We start from the raw sequence: 16188 nt of genomic DNA, 5'->3' as shown, positions 1-16188 counted from the left end.
ATAGCCTTGACTATACGCACTTTTGTTGGCAGGGTGATGTCTCTGCTTTTTAGGATGCTGTCTTGATTTGCAGTATGCAGTCTCCTTCCCCTGCCATGCCCACCATGCCACGCCCACCAAGCCATGCCCACAGAACCGGTTGTAAAAAAAATTGAAACCCACCACTGATGTGATTCCCCTTTCACAACCTTCTGACAAGCAAATTCAATGGTGAAGCCAGAGTCCCTGAACAATCGTGTCACCAGCATAACAATTGCAGTGATTCACTTAACAACTGTGTTGTAAAGGTTGTAAAATCGGGGCAAAACTCACTTATCAACTGTTTAGCTTAGCAATTGAAATTTTGGACTCTTTTGTGGCCGTACGTCGAGAACTATCTGTATTAGGAGAGAGGGCAAAAGGTTTACCAAACTCTTACCATCATCACCATCAAAAAGAAATGAACATTAATAATATGCCAGCCCATTAAATTTAGACTCATAAAGGAAGCCTGGGTGGTAATTGTGAAGTCCTCTCTCTATTGATGTTCCTTCTCTGACCAATGGATGGACAATAAGAGACATTGTTTCATTGTTATGTCCTCTGATGCCAATTGAGAAGGTCCAACCAGAATAACAGAATGACCGAATAACAGAGTTGGAAGGGACCTTGGAGGTCTTCTAGTCCAACCCCCTGCTTAGGCAGGAAACCCTGCACCACTTCAGACAAATGGTTATCCAACAACTTCTTAAAAACTTCCAGTGTTGGAGCATTCACAACTTCTGGAGGCAAGTTATTCCACTAATGAATTGTTCTGTCAGGAAATTTCTCCTTAGTTCTAAGTTGCTTCTCTCCTTGATTAGTTTCCACCTGTTGCTTCTTCTCCTGCGTTCAGGGGCTTTGGAGAATAGTTTGACTCCCTCTTCTCTGTGGCAGCCCCTGAGATATTGGAACCCTGCTATCATGTCCCGCCTCTTCTTAAAAGCCTCCAGTGATCCGTTCTCTAAAACGATTGCTTTGCAAGCAGTTCATCTTCACCAAACTTCTCTTTTAGAATTGGATTAAAATAGGGCGGTCTACAGGAACCAGTTTTGCCCTGACATGATATAGCTTTTTTAGACACAGAAAGTTTTATGGGGTGGGTTTTTTTCTTTTACCCTGCACAGTTATTAATATACCCCACCAGTAATATATGATTTCCTGCACCCTCTCTCCATTTCTTCAACGTATTATTTCAACTGAGTAATAGCTTTTTTTCTTCCTTCCTCTTTTTCTTCTCTCTCTCTCTCTCTTTTTTTTAATTTCCTGCTGCTATCTCTCCCCTCATCGTGGCTTCCATTCTGGTGATAAGCCTTGCCATGTTTATAGATATATATTTAAGAGGGGGGGTTTGCGTATGCATGCATGCACACAAGCACACACACACACACACACACACACACACACAGAGAGAGAGAGAGAGAGAGAGAGAGAGAGAGAGAGAGAGAGAGAGAGAGAGGAGAAATTGCCAATAAAGTCATACAAAATGGAAGCTGTTTATTTTTACAGAGTTAAATTTTAACGAAGAAAATATATTAGCGCTGAGCCTAGGGGTCAGCAACTTGCGGCTCTGGAGCCGCATGTGGCTCTTTCATCCCTCTGCTGCGGCTCCCTGTCACTCAAAATATGCATCACAACTGCCAAGGTGCGACACCCACGGACGCGCAATTTATTAAGCTTTTTGATCCCCGGCAGGCCAATCATGGATAAATCCAAGAAAAGAAAAGTTTCAGAAGAAAACAGAATCTTTAATTCAACTATATATGCTAGTTTTGCGGCCGCTCAGGTACAGGAAGAGTTTTGTGGCTCCCGGTGTTTTCTTTTCTGTGGGAAACGGGTCCAAATGGCTCTCTGAGTGTTTAAGGTTGACTTAGCTAGCTGGTAAACACTGAGCCACTGTGCCAGTGACAATGTCCCATTGAAACCAAGAGGCTTTGTGTGTGTTAGGATATGGATTGAGCCTAACAAGTTGTCCAGGCAATATATGTGTTCTGTGACTTTAATATGAATATGTATTCTGTGACTTTAAAGTTTTACTGCTGATTCATTGTAATGCTGAGTCATGCTGTAATTAGATAATCACTGGTTGTAAACGTATTTAAGAAAAGTACTGTAAAGTATTCAGTTGATGATATGCTACCATAGTGTGTGGAGTTGCTACCATCGTTGGATGGATCTGCTACCATCATGGTTTGTGAACCAGAGTGAGTTTATTATTCTAACCAACTACTGTTTGTGTGGTAAGAAGAATTGTTGTATCGCTGGACTGATTTAACTGGCAAAGACTTGGATTGATTTAAAGACTATGAGATTGTTTTTTCCCTATAAAGTAAGCTTTTGATAAACCAGTTTGCACATCTCTTATTCATTGCTCTCAGCAACGTTTCTCTCTGCTCTACACTCTGCTGGTTGGTAACACAACAACAATATCCTTAACAGTGTATTTGCCTGTTGATGAGTATGTGTTGGTCAGCACAAGTCAATTCACTGCCCAAAGCCCCTGTCTGAGGGAGATGGACAATTAAGAGATATGAAATATACGTATATGTATACATATACATACATATATACATACATACATACATACATACTGTACATACATATTAAGTGTTTTTCTATCGAGACACCTGGTCTACCCCAGCATGTGGGAGGGAGCATATTGCATCCCTTTCGCCTTTCAGCTCCAATCCAGGAGCTCTCAAGCAGTCGCATTCACGACAAACCATTTTATACCAGCGAAATACAAATTATATATATATATAAATTTTGCCCTCTATCATCTTACGCCAGGAGCCTTCAGTACTTTGGGAATCAAGAGTGCTTTGAATTTATATGGAAAGTAAAAATAGATAGGAAATAGGGGATTAATTAAAATAAACATGAGAAAATTCAATTTTGGGGGGTGAGTTTGTGCAGGAATGGGTGGAGAAAGAAAGAAAAAGAAAAGGAAGGAAGGAAGGAAGGAAGGAAGGAAGGAAGGAAGGAGGGAGGGAGTAAGAGGAAGGAAGGAAGGAAGGAAGGAGGGAGGGAGTAAGAGGGAGAAAGGAAGGAAGGAAGGAGGGAGGGAGTAAGAGGAAGGAAGGAAGGAGTAAGAGGAAGGAAGGAAGGAAGGAGTAAGAGAAAGAAAGGAAGGAAGGAAGGAAGGAGGGAGGGAGTAAGAGGAAGGAAGGAAGGAGTAAGAGGAAGGAAGGAAGGAAGGAAGGAAGGAAGGAAGGAAGGAAGGAAGGAAGGAAGGAAGGAAAATAGGGAGGGAGAGAGGAAGGAAGCGGGGACGGAGGGAGGAAATGATGGTCTATGCTGGCCTGTGGGATTTCAATCTTGTGATTGTTGCAATATTTTCAGGATCAGACTCAATAAGATCAACAAGAGTTAAAGATTTAACTGTATATTCTTTTATTTACATTAGGCATTCTATATTCACTGAATATTCACAGATAGAAGCAAGGGAAATGGTGTAGGTAGCTCCTTATATATACAATGGGTGGAGCTATATGTGGGAGTGGTGAATTATGAATACATTAAGAAGTGAAGAATAAATTAACCCCTGATACCCTGTCTGTACACTATTTACACATTGGAGAATAAGGCATTTATATCTGACAAATCCCCCTCTAAATGCCGATTCGTTATACAACACCAGTTACATTCAGATTCAGGACAATACAAAACATACAACTTAGAGGTTAAGTATCTATGTTGTTTAGAAGGTAAAGGCTTCGTTAATATATCAGCTAATTGTTCTGAAGTGTCACAATGCACTGCTTTAATAAATCCATCCTGAGATAATTGTCTCACATGTTTAAATTTTATATCTATATGTCTGGACCTTTGTCCAATGGCATCAGATCTAGATATTTCAATGGCTGCTTTATTGTCTTCATGCATAACAAAAGGCAGAGCAGGTTTTTTCCAAACATCTGAAATTAAATCATTAAACCATACAAGATTATTTGCGGCCTTGGATAAACAAACATATTCCGCTTCTGTTGTTGAAGTAGCCACTAGTTCTTGTTTACCAGTGTACCAGTAGACTGGACAGTCATTTAAGAGAAATACATAACCAGATGTGCTTTTTCTGCATGAGGTGTCTCCAGCCCAATCTGCATCTGCATAACACGTAAGCTTTGGTTCTTTAATATCATTAGGTTCTAACATTAAACAAAAGTCTAGTGTACCTTTTAAATATCTTAAAATTCTTTTAACAGCTTCCCAGTGGTACATTGTTGGTTTGCTGACATGCCTAGATAATAAATTGAGTGGTAAAGTGATGTCCGGTCTAGTCCAATTAGATATGTAAAGGAGTGAACCTATGATTGATCTATAGAATGTATTATCCTTGAACTCGGGAGAAGATTCATCAGAATTCCTTAGAAAGTCAGTTTGCATAGGGGTATCACAAGGTTTGGCATTGTTTAAGTTGCATTTATTTAAAAGATCTATGATCTTATCTCTCTGGGTAAGTTTGAATCCCCCTTTTGTCTTATTAATTTGGACACCAAGGTATTTGTTTATCTTACCTAAAGATTTCAATGAGAAATGTTCATTTAGTTTAGTTACAAAAGCTTCTCTTCTTTCCTTATGTTTTCCTATGTATAAAATGTCATCCACATAAATCAATACAAATTCAACGTAATCATCACCCCTTTTGACAAAGAAACAATTATCAGCAGTGGTAGCGTTGAAGTCCATGGTCTTAAGTACTTTTACTAAACAATCATACCATCGTTTACCAGATTGTTTTAGCCCGTATAAACTCTTGTTTAACAACCAAGTCTCATTTTTGTTTGTGTATGGACTATGAGGTGCTCTCACGTATATTTCTTTATCTAATTTTGCGTGTAGGTACGCAGTCTGTATGTCATATTGGAATACATCTAGATTGAGTGCTGAAGCTACCACTAGAGCTGTTTTGACACTCTCTGTTCTTACAGTGGGGGAATACGTGTCAGTATAGTCCTCTGGATATTTCTGTGCATAACCCTGTGCAATCAATCTAGCTTTGTATAGAGTATTTCCTCCCTCTAAATTCTTAATTTTGTATATCCATCTGGTACCAATAATTGTCTTATCTTTAGGTGCAGATGCAGGTGTAAATACATTTAGTCCTTGTAAACTTTCCATCTCTTTCTTCATTGCTAATTCCCATTTTTCTTTTTCTTCGTGAGGAAGTTTTAACACTTCCTCGTATGTATTGGGTGTTGTTGGTTCACCATTCATGTGCATTACATAATCCTTGTATTTATTTGGCATTTGATTTCTGGTGTTTCTAATGATTTTCTCTGGTTTACTATCGTTATCATGCAAATATCTTGCTTCCTTTTTTGTTAGTGTATCTGTCTTTATTTTGAGTTGGCTATTTGTCCAAGTTTTGGTTTTGTTTTTATATTTGTTGGTATTTTGTTTTTCTATAGTCCCTTTCTCATAAGATTTTGTATCTTCATGTTTATTTGGGAATATCTCATTAAGATGTAATTTAGACCAGTTAGCTTGTTCATGGAACACAGCTGTTCTGGAGACTATAAATTTGTTGTTACTATCAATGAATCTGTATCCTTTAGTGCCAGTCTCATATCCCATAAATCTGAGTCTCCTGGACACATTTTCTCCCTTTCTTCTTAATTGTTTAGGTATGTGTACGTCTGCTGTGACTCCAAATATATGCATGTGCGCTAATTTTGGTTTTCTATTATACATCACTTCATATGGTGTCTTATTTATAATGCTGGACCATGTTCTATTTTGTGTGTAATTTGAATAATGTAAGGCTTCTGACCAGAACTGTTTGCTTAAGCCAGCATCTTCCAATGTGCATCTAATCATGGTTTGTAATGTGGAATTTTTTCTCTCTGCAATCCCGTTTTGGAACGGAGAAAATGGACTAGATATGTAATGTAACATTCCTTTGTCTTTTAACCATTGTGAGAATTCTTTAGACATGAATTCACATCCTCTGTCTGTCATAATTTGTTTTATTTTGATGTTGTGTTGTGTTTCTATGCGTTTGTAAAATTCTTTAAATTTTTGAAATGTTTCATCTTTGTGTTTTAGTGTGTAAACAAATCCATAGCGGCTATAATCGTCCACTATTGTCAGGAAGTAACGTTTCCTATAAGTGATTGATGGAGTTAATGGACCAACTAAGTCCATGTGTACTAAATCAAAAATTTTGTTAGTTGATCTGGTAGATTTTCTTGGCCTGGGACTAGTTTTTAGTTTTGTAGATTTACATACTGAGCATTCCAGATAATTTTCACAATTCTTTATTTTAACACCTTCTGCGTGTTCAGTCATTTTTTGCACTACAGGAAAACTGGCATGTCCTAACTTTCTATGCAATATGTGAGCACACTCATCATGAATTGGTTTACCTATCTTTGGTTTCTTATCGTTGTGTGCATCTGTGTGATCATGAGATATTTTACATTCATCATTGTCACTGTTGCTAACATTCTCATCATCTATTTCAATACAATCTTCCATATTTGAATCAATGTTATGTAACCATTTTTCTTTTGTTATTAGGTAAGGTAGTCCTCCTTTAGTCACCACAGTGCCTACATTTATTTTATTCTTTTCCAAAGTTGCCTTTCCTTTTGAAAAAACAATGTTAATGTCAGAATCTCTGCTTAGTTTTATGGCACTTAATATGTTATGAGGTATTTCAGGTATTAGTAATACCCCCTCTATTTTTCCTAAACCAGGCAAGGTTACATTTCCTCTACCTAATACTTGAACCTTTTCTTGGTTAGCAACCTTAATTACAAATTTATCTTCTGCAAATGAAGACAATATACTTTTGTTATTAGTGGTGTGATTAGTTGCTCCAGAATCAATAAGCCAATTATTGTTCTCACTTTGTTGTGTGTTAGTGTTGTCTTGTTTATTTAATCCATTCAGTGAACCAGACTTTCTATCCTTTGAATTGTCTCTGCCCCCTCTATTCTCTCTGTGATTTGGTGGGCTCCTATATCTATGCCTTTCTATGGAAGGCTGTCTATAATCGTGTTTGTTTCTGTATTCTGATCTATATCTTTCTTTTAAGACTTTTGGGCAATCTCTTCTATTGTGTTCCCTGGATCCACAATTATGACATTTAAATGTTCCACTATATTTTTCTTGAAAAGCTACTTTCCTATATGGTTTATGTTCTGTGTGATGGTTAGAACGATTCCTTCTAGAATTATCTTCTGTTATCAATTTGTTAGATAGACTTTCTATGGATAAATACCCTAGATTGATTGTGTCTAAATGTGACATGAAATTGTCCCATGATGGGTCAAGTGAGTTGATAATGACACTTTTCATTGTTTGGTCTGAAATCACTTCCCCCCTTAAATGCAGTTCAGCTCTTATTTTGTTCAAAGATATTAAATGTTCACTTATGGAAACCCCTGGTTTTATCCTAGATGAAAAGAAGTCTTTAGATATCCTTGTGGTGGTGGCTACACTGTCACTGTGAAACAAATTAAACATGCATTGAATAATTTCTGAAACAGTCAAATTTGGCTTAATGCTGTGATACATTGCAGGAGACACACTAGATATTATTAAGAAAAAAGCTCTATGGTGTAAGCAATCTATTTTTAGTGTCCAAGGTCTTTTTGGGGGACTAGTGATAAAAAACAGTAAGTTTTCCTTCATAAAGACAACCTGGAGCTGTTGATACCATTCTTGTAAATTAATGCCATCAACCCTTAGTTTTGGGAAGTCACTGGGTAAATTTCCGACATTATTGGGTCCATTACTTACAACCTGAGGTAGTCCGTGGTCTCGTAAATGCAGAAAATTGCAAAACGGCATGGGGATGCTCGCTACGAGTCTGCATGATCTTCTCTCCTGTTCATGTCTTCCCGGATCGTCAGCGTAGTTTCGCGCATGCGCGTTGTCCATTTCTTCTTCGGCGTCGTCGTGGAAGGTTCTCCTCATTGCGGCCCGCTCGTTCTGCTCCTCTTCAGATGAGTCGGTCTCTGGTTCGACTTTGGGCGTTCTGGCGACGGTGGCTGTTCTTCTTCTTCTATTGAAAGCATTGGTGCTTGCTTCGGTCTGCGGCGTAGGGCGGTATCGGCAGGGCTCTCTGGGTTCCGGCGTCAGCGCTCTAGTAGTCAGGATGGGAGCGGGCAGGTCTTGAGGCATTGGCTTGCTCGTTCGCTTTTTTAGTGTCTTTTTAGTAATTTTCAGTTTTGGCCCAAATGCAGCAAAGAGCGTTTTCATCGCTGATTTTATTTGGTGTTTTGTTGGATCTTCCTCGCTTTCTGGTTCTGATTCTTCTGAGGTGTTTGAATCTTCCTTTTCGTTTTCGTTGTCCGGTAATATTTTTCGCGCCAGAAATTTTGAATCGAGATTGCTGATTGGCTCTTTTTCGTTCATCTTGGAGGCCGGTTGAAACCAAGATGGCTGCCATTCAAATTTTTGCGCGGGATCATCGTTTTTCTTCTTTGTAATGATTTTCTCCGCAGTCATATTACTCACTATTTTTGGCTCTCTGGGTTTTTCATTGGTGATGTTTTTCTCTCTCGCTGCTCCGCTGTTCTTTAGCATATCTTGGAGGTTCGCGATGAGGCTTTCATCATTCTTCTGGCTTTTTAATAGTTTTAATATCTCTGACCTGAGTTCGTTATTTTCTATTTCGATTTCCTCCTGGTCATCAATTATTTCTTCGTCTTCAGTGGTGTATTCTTCGGATTCTCTCGAAATTGCATTCGTGGATTCGTTGATTATTTCTTGTTCCGTTTCCATTTCTTTGCTGTAGGCCCTGGTGTTGGGCCTATCTTTCTTAGACATTTTAAGGCTTTTTATTGAGTCAATTAACCATCCTCTGCTACCAGTTTGTTGCAATATTTTCAGGATCAGACTCAATAAGATCAACAAGAGTTAAAGATTTAACTGTATATTCTTTTATTTACATTAGGCATTCTATATTCACTGAATATTCACAGATAGAAGCAAGGGAAATGGTGTAGGTAGCTCCTTATATATACAATGGGTGGAGCTATATGTGGGAGTGGTGAATTATGAATACATTAAGAAGTGAAGAATAAATTAACCCCTGATACCCTGTCTGTACACTATTTACACATTGGAGAATAAGGCATTTATATCTGACAGTGATGTATTGTGCATTATCCTGGTGAATAAGGAGGGCCTTGTTTTTCAGCATCCTTGACCAAACTTCTGCAACATGGCAGCAGAGTTCCTTCTACCATTCTTCTAAACAATTAACATCAAATTGCTCGTTCCCTCGTTTGATGACCAAAACTTTTGCAGGGCCATAGCGATGACATCACGGGCTTTCTCCTCCCCTCCCTCCCTCCCTCCCTCCTTCTCCTGCTTCTCTCCTTTTTTTTTCCTTCCCTTTTCTCTTTCCCCTGTAATAACCCCCCACCCCTCCATCCGAGGCCTTTCTTGTTTTCCTGCACTTATGCAAATGAATAATCAAGAAAGATGAAAGAGAATAAATCTCTGATGATTTAATGACACCTAGTGCTATAATCCCCTGCATGTTGTTGATAACAAGTTTGGAGGGGAAAGGTGGGAAGCGGGGGGGGGACGGTTCAGAAGCCTCGCCAATGCCATCTATGGCGAACATCAATTTCCATGCTTAATTAATGATCGGCTTTATCTCTCCAGAACCATCCATCATGCGAAGAGTCGCTGAAAATGCCTGGCTCCTGCCTGGGAATGCCATCTGCCTCCGTAAGTGACTCAATGCTGGGTTAGCATCTGCTGGATTTTACAGCTGTGCAAAACTAGGTTTCGGCAACAAAAAGTCAGTAATCAAGTTGACAATCCAGTCATAGGGGAGGGAGGGAGGTTTGATCACCAGGATGGCTGCGCTGGCATCCAGAAGCACCACAGATGTTGAAACGCACAGTGTCAGATTGAAAGCCTGTGGAAGAATTACTTTCATTGCTCTGCATTACGGTAGAGCAATGTTTTTCAGCCTCGGAAAGTTTAAAATGGATAGACATCAACTCCTAGAATTCGTGGAGTTCAACTTCCAGAATTCCCCAGCCAGCATTTGTGGAGTTCAGCTACCAGAATTCTCTAGCCAGCATTCGTGGACTCCCAGAATTCCCCAACCAGCATTTGTAGAGTTCAACTACCAGAATTCTCTAGCCAGCATTTGTGGACTCCGAGAATTCCCCAACCAGCATTTGTAGAGTTCAACTACCAGAATTCTCTAGCCAGCATTTGTGGACTCCCAGAATTCCCCAACCAGCATTTGTAGAGTTCAACTACCAGAATTCTCTAGCCAGCATTTGTGGACTCCCAGAATTCTCTAGCCAGCATTCATGGACTTCTAAACTTCCCTAGCCAGCATTCTCTAGCCAGTATTCATGGACGCCCAGAATTCCCCAGCCAACATTTGTGGAGTTCAACTCTCAGAATTCCCCAGCCAGGATTTGCGGAATTCAACCTCAATAATCCCCTTGCCAGCTTGGGTGGACTTCGACTCCCAGAATTCCCCAGCCAGCATTTGAGGACTTCAACTCAAGCTGACTAGGGAATCCTGGGAATTGAAGTCAACACATCTTGACGCTGACGAGCACTTCCTTAGAAGGTCCGTGGACATGAAGCGAATATTCTTTCTTCAACCAAGTAAGGTGGTTCAAGCCATGATCTCTCAAGTTGAACTAGAATTATGACAAATCAATTCAATCACCAGAAGACGGTGAGTTCAAGTCCCACCTTAGGCTTGAAAGTCAACTAGAGGACTTTAGACCAATCTCTCTTTCTCAGCCCAACAGGTTCAGATGGGATTATAAGAAAAATACAACAATCTACCAGTTTTGGTCGCCACAATGTAAAAAAGATGCGGAGACTCTAGAAAGAGTGCAGAGAAGAGCAACAAAGATGATTAGGGGACTGGAAGCTAAAACATATGAAGAACGGTTGCAGGAACTGAGTATGTCTAGTTTAATGAAAAGAAGGACTAGGGGAGACATGATAGCAGTCTTCCAATATCTCAGGGGCTGCCCCAAAGAAGAGGGAGTCAAGCTATTCTCCAAAGCACCTGAAAGCAGGAGAAGAAGCAATGGGTGGAAACTAATCAAGGAGAGAAGCAACCTAGAACTAAGGAGAAACTTCCTGACAGAACAATTAATCAGTGCTGGGAACGATGGAGGGCAAAAGAAGGAGGGGACGGCAGAGAAGGAGGTGGCTGGATGGAGTCACTGAAGCAGTCAACGTGAGCTTAAATGGACTCCAGAGGATGGTAGAGGACAGGAAGGCCTGGAGGAATGTTGTCCATGCGGTCCCGATGGATCGGACACGACTTCGCAACTAACAACAACAACAGAACAATTAATCAGTAGAACAACTTGCCTCCAGAAGTTGTGAATGCTCCAACACTGGAAGTTTTTAAGAAGATGTTGGATAACCATTTGATTGAAGTGGTGTAGGGTTTCCTGCCTGAGCAGGGGGTTGGACTAGAAGACCTCCAAGGTCCCTTCCAACTCTATTCTATTCTATTCTATTCTATTCTATTCTATTCTATTCTATTCTATTCTATTCTATTCTATTAACTGGTAGAATATAATTCCACCCACTTACATTCTTTCCTTAACAAACTATGGAACTGAAACCTTTATTTCTTACTATATGCATATTTCACCTTTCTTTTGTACAATTCAAGGCAGCCTACCGGCGAGTCCTTGACTTATGACCACAGTTGAGCTCAAAATTTCTGTCATTAAGGGGAGACATTTGTTAAATGAGTTTTGCCCCCATTTTACGGCCTTTCTTGTCACCGTTGTTAAGTGAGTCGCCGCAGCGGGTAAGTTAGTGACACGGTTGTGAAGCCAATCGGGCTTCCCTCATCGAGTTTGCTTGTCAAGAAGGTCGCAAAAGGAGATCACGTGACCTTGGGATACAGCAACGGACATAAGTATGAACCAATTGCCAAGCTTCCGGATTTTGATCACGTGATCGCGGGGCTGCTACCAAGGCCGTAAGTGTGAAAAACGGTCATAATAAGTCACTTTTTTTTCAGTACCGTTGTAAATTTGAACAGTCACTAAGTGAACTAAATGTTGTACGTTGAGGACTACCTGTATATAATTCTTCAGCCTTCCAGATGTTTGTTAAGCAAAGAATGTAAGTAGGTGGGATTATATTCCACCAGTCCCTGGTTCCAAAGTGGTAGATTGTTTCTACATATTTTCTCACAACCCTCTTTGAATATTTACAGCTGAAAAGCAGCTTTTTTTGTTTGCCTATCTCAGTTCATATCTCACCACGCAAAGTGGTGCATATAAGAGTTTATTTTTAGTCCTCGTTTTACCCCACTGCTAAATTTAGCCCAGCTTGTTATATGCTCTGAGCTTGGTGTTTTGTTTTGTTTTTAAATAAAAAAAGCTAATTCTTTCTTCCAAGGGTTCACGTGTAAAAAAAAAGGAGAAACAACTTCGTTCAGTTTTATTGACGTTCTTGGTTTTAAATGCCAATAAAACGTGAAGGGGTAGGTATGAGAAACGTGAGTCATTTTAAGAAAAAAAACATCTTTTTAATTTCCTTCAGAGATAATGAGCTATTTTATAACGGCTTAACCTGAGGGGGCCCATCAGGATTTTTTATCGGTTTTTTTTCCCCCTTTTAATTTTTGGATTGTAGACATTTTGTTCAAGTGTTCTGCTATTTTGTTTTGGGGTTTTTATGTGACCATTTTTAATAAAGGTGTTTAAAGGAATTTCAAACTATAGAACAAGTGCAGGGAAGGGAAGGGAAGGGAGAAAGGAAAAGGAAAAAGAAGACTGGGAAGGGAAGGGAAGGGAAGGGAAGGAAAGGAAAGGAAAGGAAAGGAAAGGAAAGGAAAGGAAAGGAAAGGAAAGGAAAGGAAAGGAAAGGAAAGGAAAGGGAAGGACACGAGAGGAGAGGGAAGGACACGAGAGGAGAGGAGAGGGAAGGGAAGGGAAGGGAAAGGAAGGGAAGGAAGGGAAGGGGAGGGAGGGGAGGGAAGGGAAGGGAGAAAGGAAAAGGAAAAAGAAGACTGGAAAGGGAAGGGAAGGGAAGGGAAGGGAGAAAGGAAAGGAAAGAGGAAAGGAAGGGAAGGGAAGGAAAGGAAAGCAGAGGGAAGGAGACGAGAGGAGAGGAGAGGGAAGGGAAGGGAGGAGAGGAAAGGGAAGGGAAGGGAAGGGAAGGGAGAAAGGTAAAGGAAAAAGAAGACTGGAAAGGGAAGGGAAGGGAAGGGAAGGGAAAGGAAAGGAAAGGAAAGAGGAAAGGAAGGGAAGGGAAGGAAAGGAAAGGAAAGGAAAGGAAAGGAAAGGAAAGGAAAGGAAAGGAAAGCAGAGGGAAGGAGACGAGAGGAGAGGAGAGGGAAGGGAAGGGAAGGGAGAAAGGTAAAGGGAAAACAAGACTCGAAAGGAAAGGGAAGGGAAGGGAGGGGAGGGGAGGGAGAAAGGTAAAGGGAAAAGAAGACTGGAAAGGGAAGGGAAGGGAAAGGAAGGGAAGGAAGGGAAGGGGAGGGAGGGAAGGGAAGGGAGAAAGGGAAAGGGAAAAGAAGACTGGGAAGGGAAGGGAAGGGAAGGGAAGGGAGAAAGGAAAAGGAAAAAGAAGGGTTTCTAGCCCAATCCCCTGCTCATTGCCATAATTCTCCGGGAGAAAAGACAAAATAGAAATCTCCCAGTCCTTATATGCAGAACGTCCATCTCGGTCTGACTCCAGAACAGGGACACAGGTTTCTTTCAGGACAACCCTGGAATAAATTTTGCAAAACTCCCTCTGCCCTGTTGACATAATTTAAATTGTCACATTTTGCTTGGGATGCCTCTTGGTTCTTCCAACGCAAAGCCAAAAGAGGTTGAGACTCTGGAAAGAGTGAAGAGAAGAGCGGCAATGATGGTTAGGGGCTGGAAACTAAAACATATGAAGAACGGTTGCAAGTGTGTCTAGTTTAATGAAGAGAAGGACAAGGGAGACATGATAGCAGTCTTCCAATATCTCAGGGGCTGCCACAAAGAAGAGGGGGTCCACCTATTCTCCAAAGCACCTGAGGGCAAGACAAGAAATAACGGATGGAAACTTATCAAAGAGAAATCCAACGTAGAACTGAGAAGAAATTTCCTGACAATGACAACAATCAATCAATGGGACAAACTACCACTAGACGTTGTGGGTGCTCCATCACTGGAGGTTTTTAAAAAGAGATTGCACAGAATGGCATAGTGTCTTCCAATATTTGAGGGGCTGCCACAGAGAGGAGGAAGGAGGTCAAGATATTTTCCAAAGCACCCGAAGGCCAGACAAGGAATAATGGGTGGAAACTGAACAAGGAGAGATTCAACCTGGAAACAAGGAGAAATTTTCTGACAGTGAGAACAATCAACCCATGGAACAAAAGTTGCCTTCAGAAGTTGTGGGAGCTTCATCACTGGAGGCTTTCAAGAAGAGATTGGACTGCCATCTGTCAGAAATGGTGTAGGCAGGATCTCTTGCTTGGGCTCTTCCAACTACACAGACCAGCTATGCAGACCAAGAAGTTTCAATTTTGCATCCTGCTTCTACGATGAACTTTTAACTTGGCTTTAACTTCATTCTTTGAACTTTATTCTGCCTTCTGAAAATATGGACTAGAATAATTTGGGTCAACTCTGTTAATTAATTAATTAATTAATTAATTAATTAATTAATTAGTCATATTTCTATGCCGCCCACTCTCCGAGGACTCTGGGCAGCTTACACCAAAGACAGTATACGAAATAGCATATTGCCCCCAACAATCTGGGTCCTCATTAATCTGTTATCTGTAGAGTCTCCATCTTGGGTAAGGGGGGGTTGGACTAGAAGACCTCCAAGTTCCCACCCAACTCTGTTATTCTGTATTCTGCAGAGGTACAGTGAGAGCTTCGCACGTGTAGGGAGTCCACTCCAGTGGTGGGTTTCTATCGGTTCGGGCCGGTTCGGGTGAACTGGTAGTGGTGATGGTGAGCTGAGAGTGAATCGGTTCTCTCTGAAGGTTAGCTTGGCACTCCTGCCTGCCCCAGCACTACACATACTTTATATTCGGTCGTTACGGAACAGCTGAAAGGTGCGGCAGAGCGGATTGCCGCGTCTCAGCTGTTCCGTAATACAATGTGTTTGCATGGACGCAAGTTTGGTGTGCCTGCAAGAGAAGCAAGCAAGCACGAAGCAAGCAAGCAAGCGCGAAGCACGCAAGCACAAAGCAAGCAAGCGCGAAGCAAGCAAGCACAAAGCGCGCACGAAACACGCGCAAAGCCCGTGCATGAAGCGAACCGGTGGTAACACCGGTTGAAACCCACCCGCTGGTCCACTCAGACAAATTCTCTACTCGGGCAGCACCAGCGGAGTGCAGGACCCGATATTTCAGTCTCTTTTGTCCGGCCCATTTCTGTTTCCCCAGTCCTCGTTTTCTGCTTCAGGCCAGTTTCCGAGAAAGTCTGGGAGGTGGGGCGGGGGGGGAAAGATATCTGAGACCATAAAGGGTTTTGGATGAGTGAACCTGGAGTGTCTAAAGCTTTTAGCAAAGAATGGGCCGGATTGCCAGGGCATGCCTGCACATTACATAAACATATGCTTAGCGATACCCGGGTTACGCAGAGGCCTGGCGCCACCATTGCATTAAGTGAAATTTTAGACCGAAATGGGAAGGTGCGTTGGCTCGTTGGCTCACCGTACCTGGGATCTTTTTTGTTTTTGTCTCTTTTAGAGTTCAAGGCAGGGAAGGAAAGAATGTTGATGGTGCCAAGCAGGTTCTGACCTAATGTAAGCTAACAAGGAGAAGGGGAAAGGGGTCTTATTCTCTTTTTTTTTTCATTCCCCACCCCCACCCCATATATGGAACTCGACGTGGGTCAGGTTTCAGCTCAACAGCTTCAACTGGCACTCCAGGAAGATACATCGCTACTGTGATTATCCTTCTTGCTGCCCCCCAAAGTTTCGGGGGTTATCTTGGCTCAAAGAAAAAAAGTGAAGGAAACAGAGCAAAAACCTATGAAGAACGGTTGCAGGATTTGGAGTAGTTTGGAGAACCGGTACTAAAAATTCTGGCTGGCCCCAACCTCCATCTATTCTCTGCCTCTCAAGCTAATCGGGAGAGAATGGGGATTTTACAGTATCCTTCCCCTGCCACGCCCACCAAGCCATGCCACGCCCACCAAGCCACACCCACAGAACCGGTAGTAAAAAATGTTAAAACCACCTCTGGTAAGGAGA

The sequence above is a fragment of the Pantherophis guttatus genome, chromosome 7 (assembly GCF_059756535.1).
Source record: "Pantherophis guttatus breed Tessera chromosome 7, ASM5975653v1, whole genome shotgun sequence".
Taxonomy (NCBI): Eukaryota; Metazoa; Chordata; class Lepidosauria; order Squamata; family Colubridae; genus Pantherophis; species Pantherophis guttatus.
Note: the sequence above shows the minus strand (reverse complement) of the source record.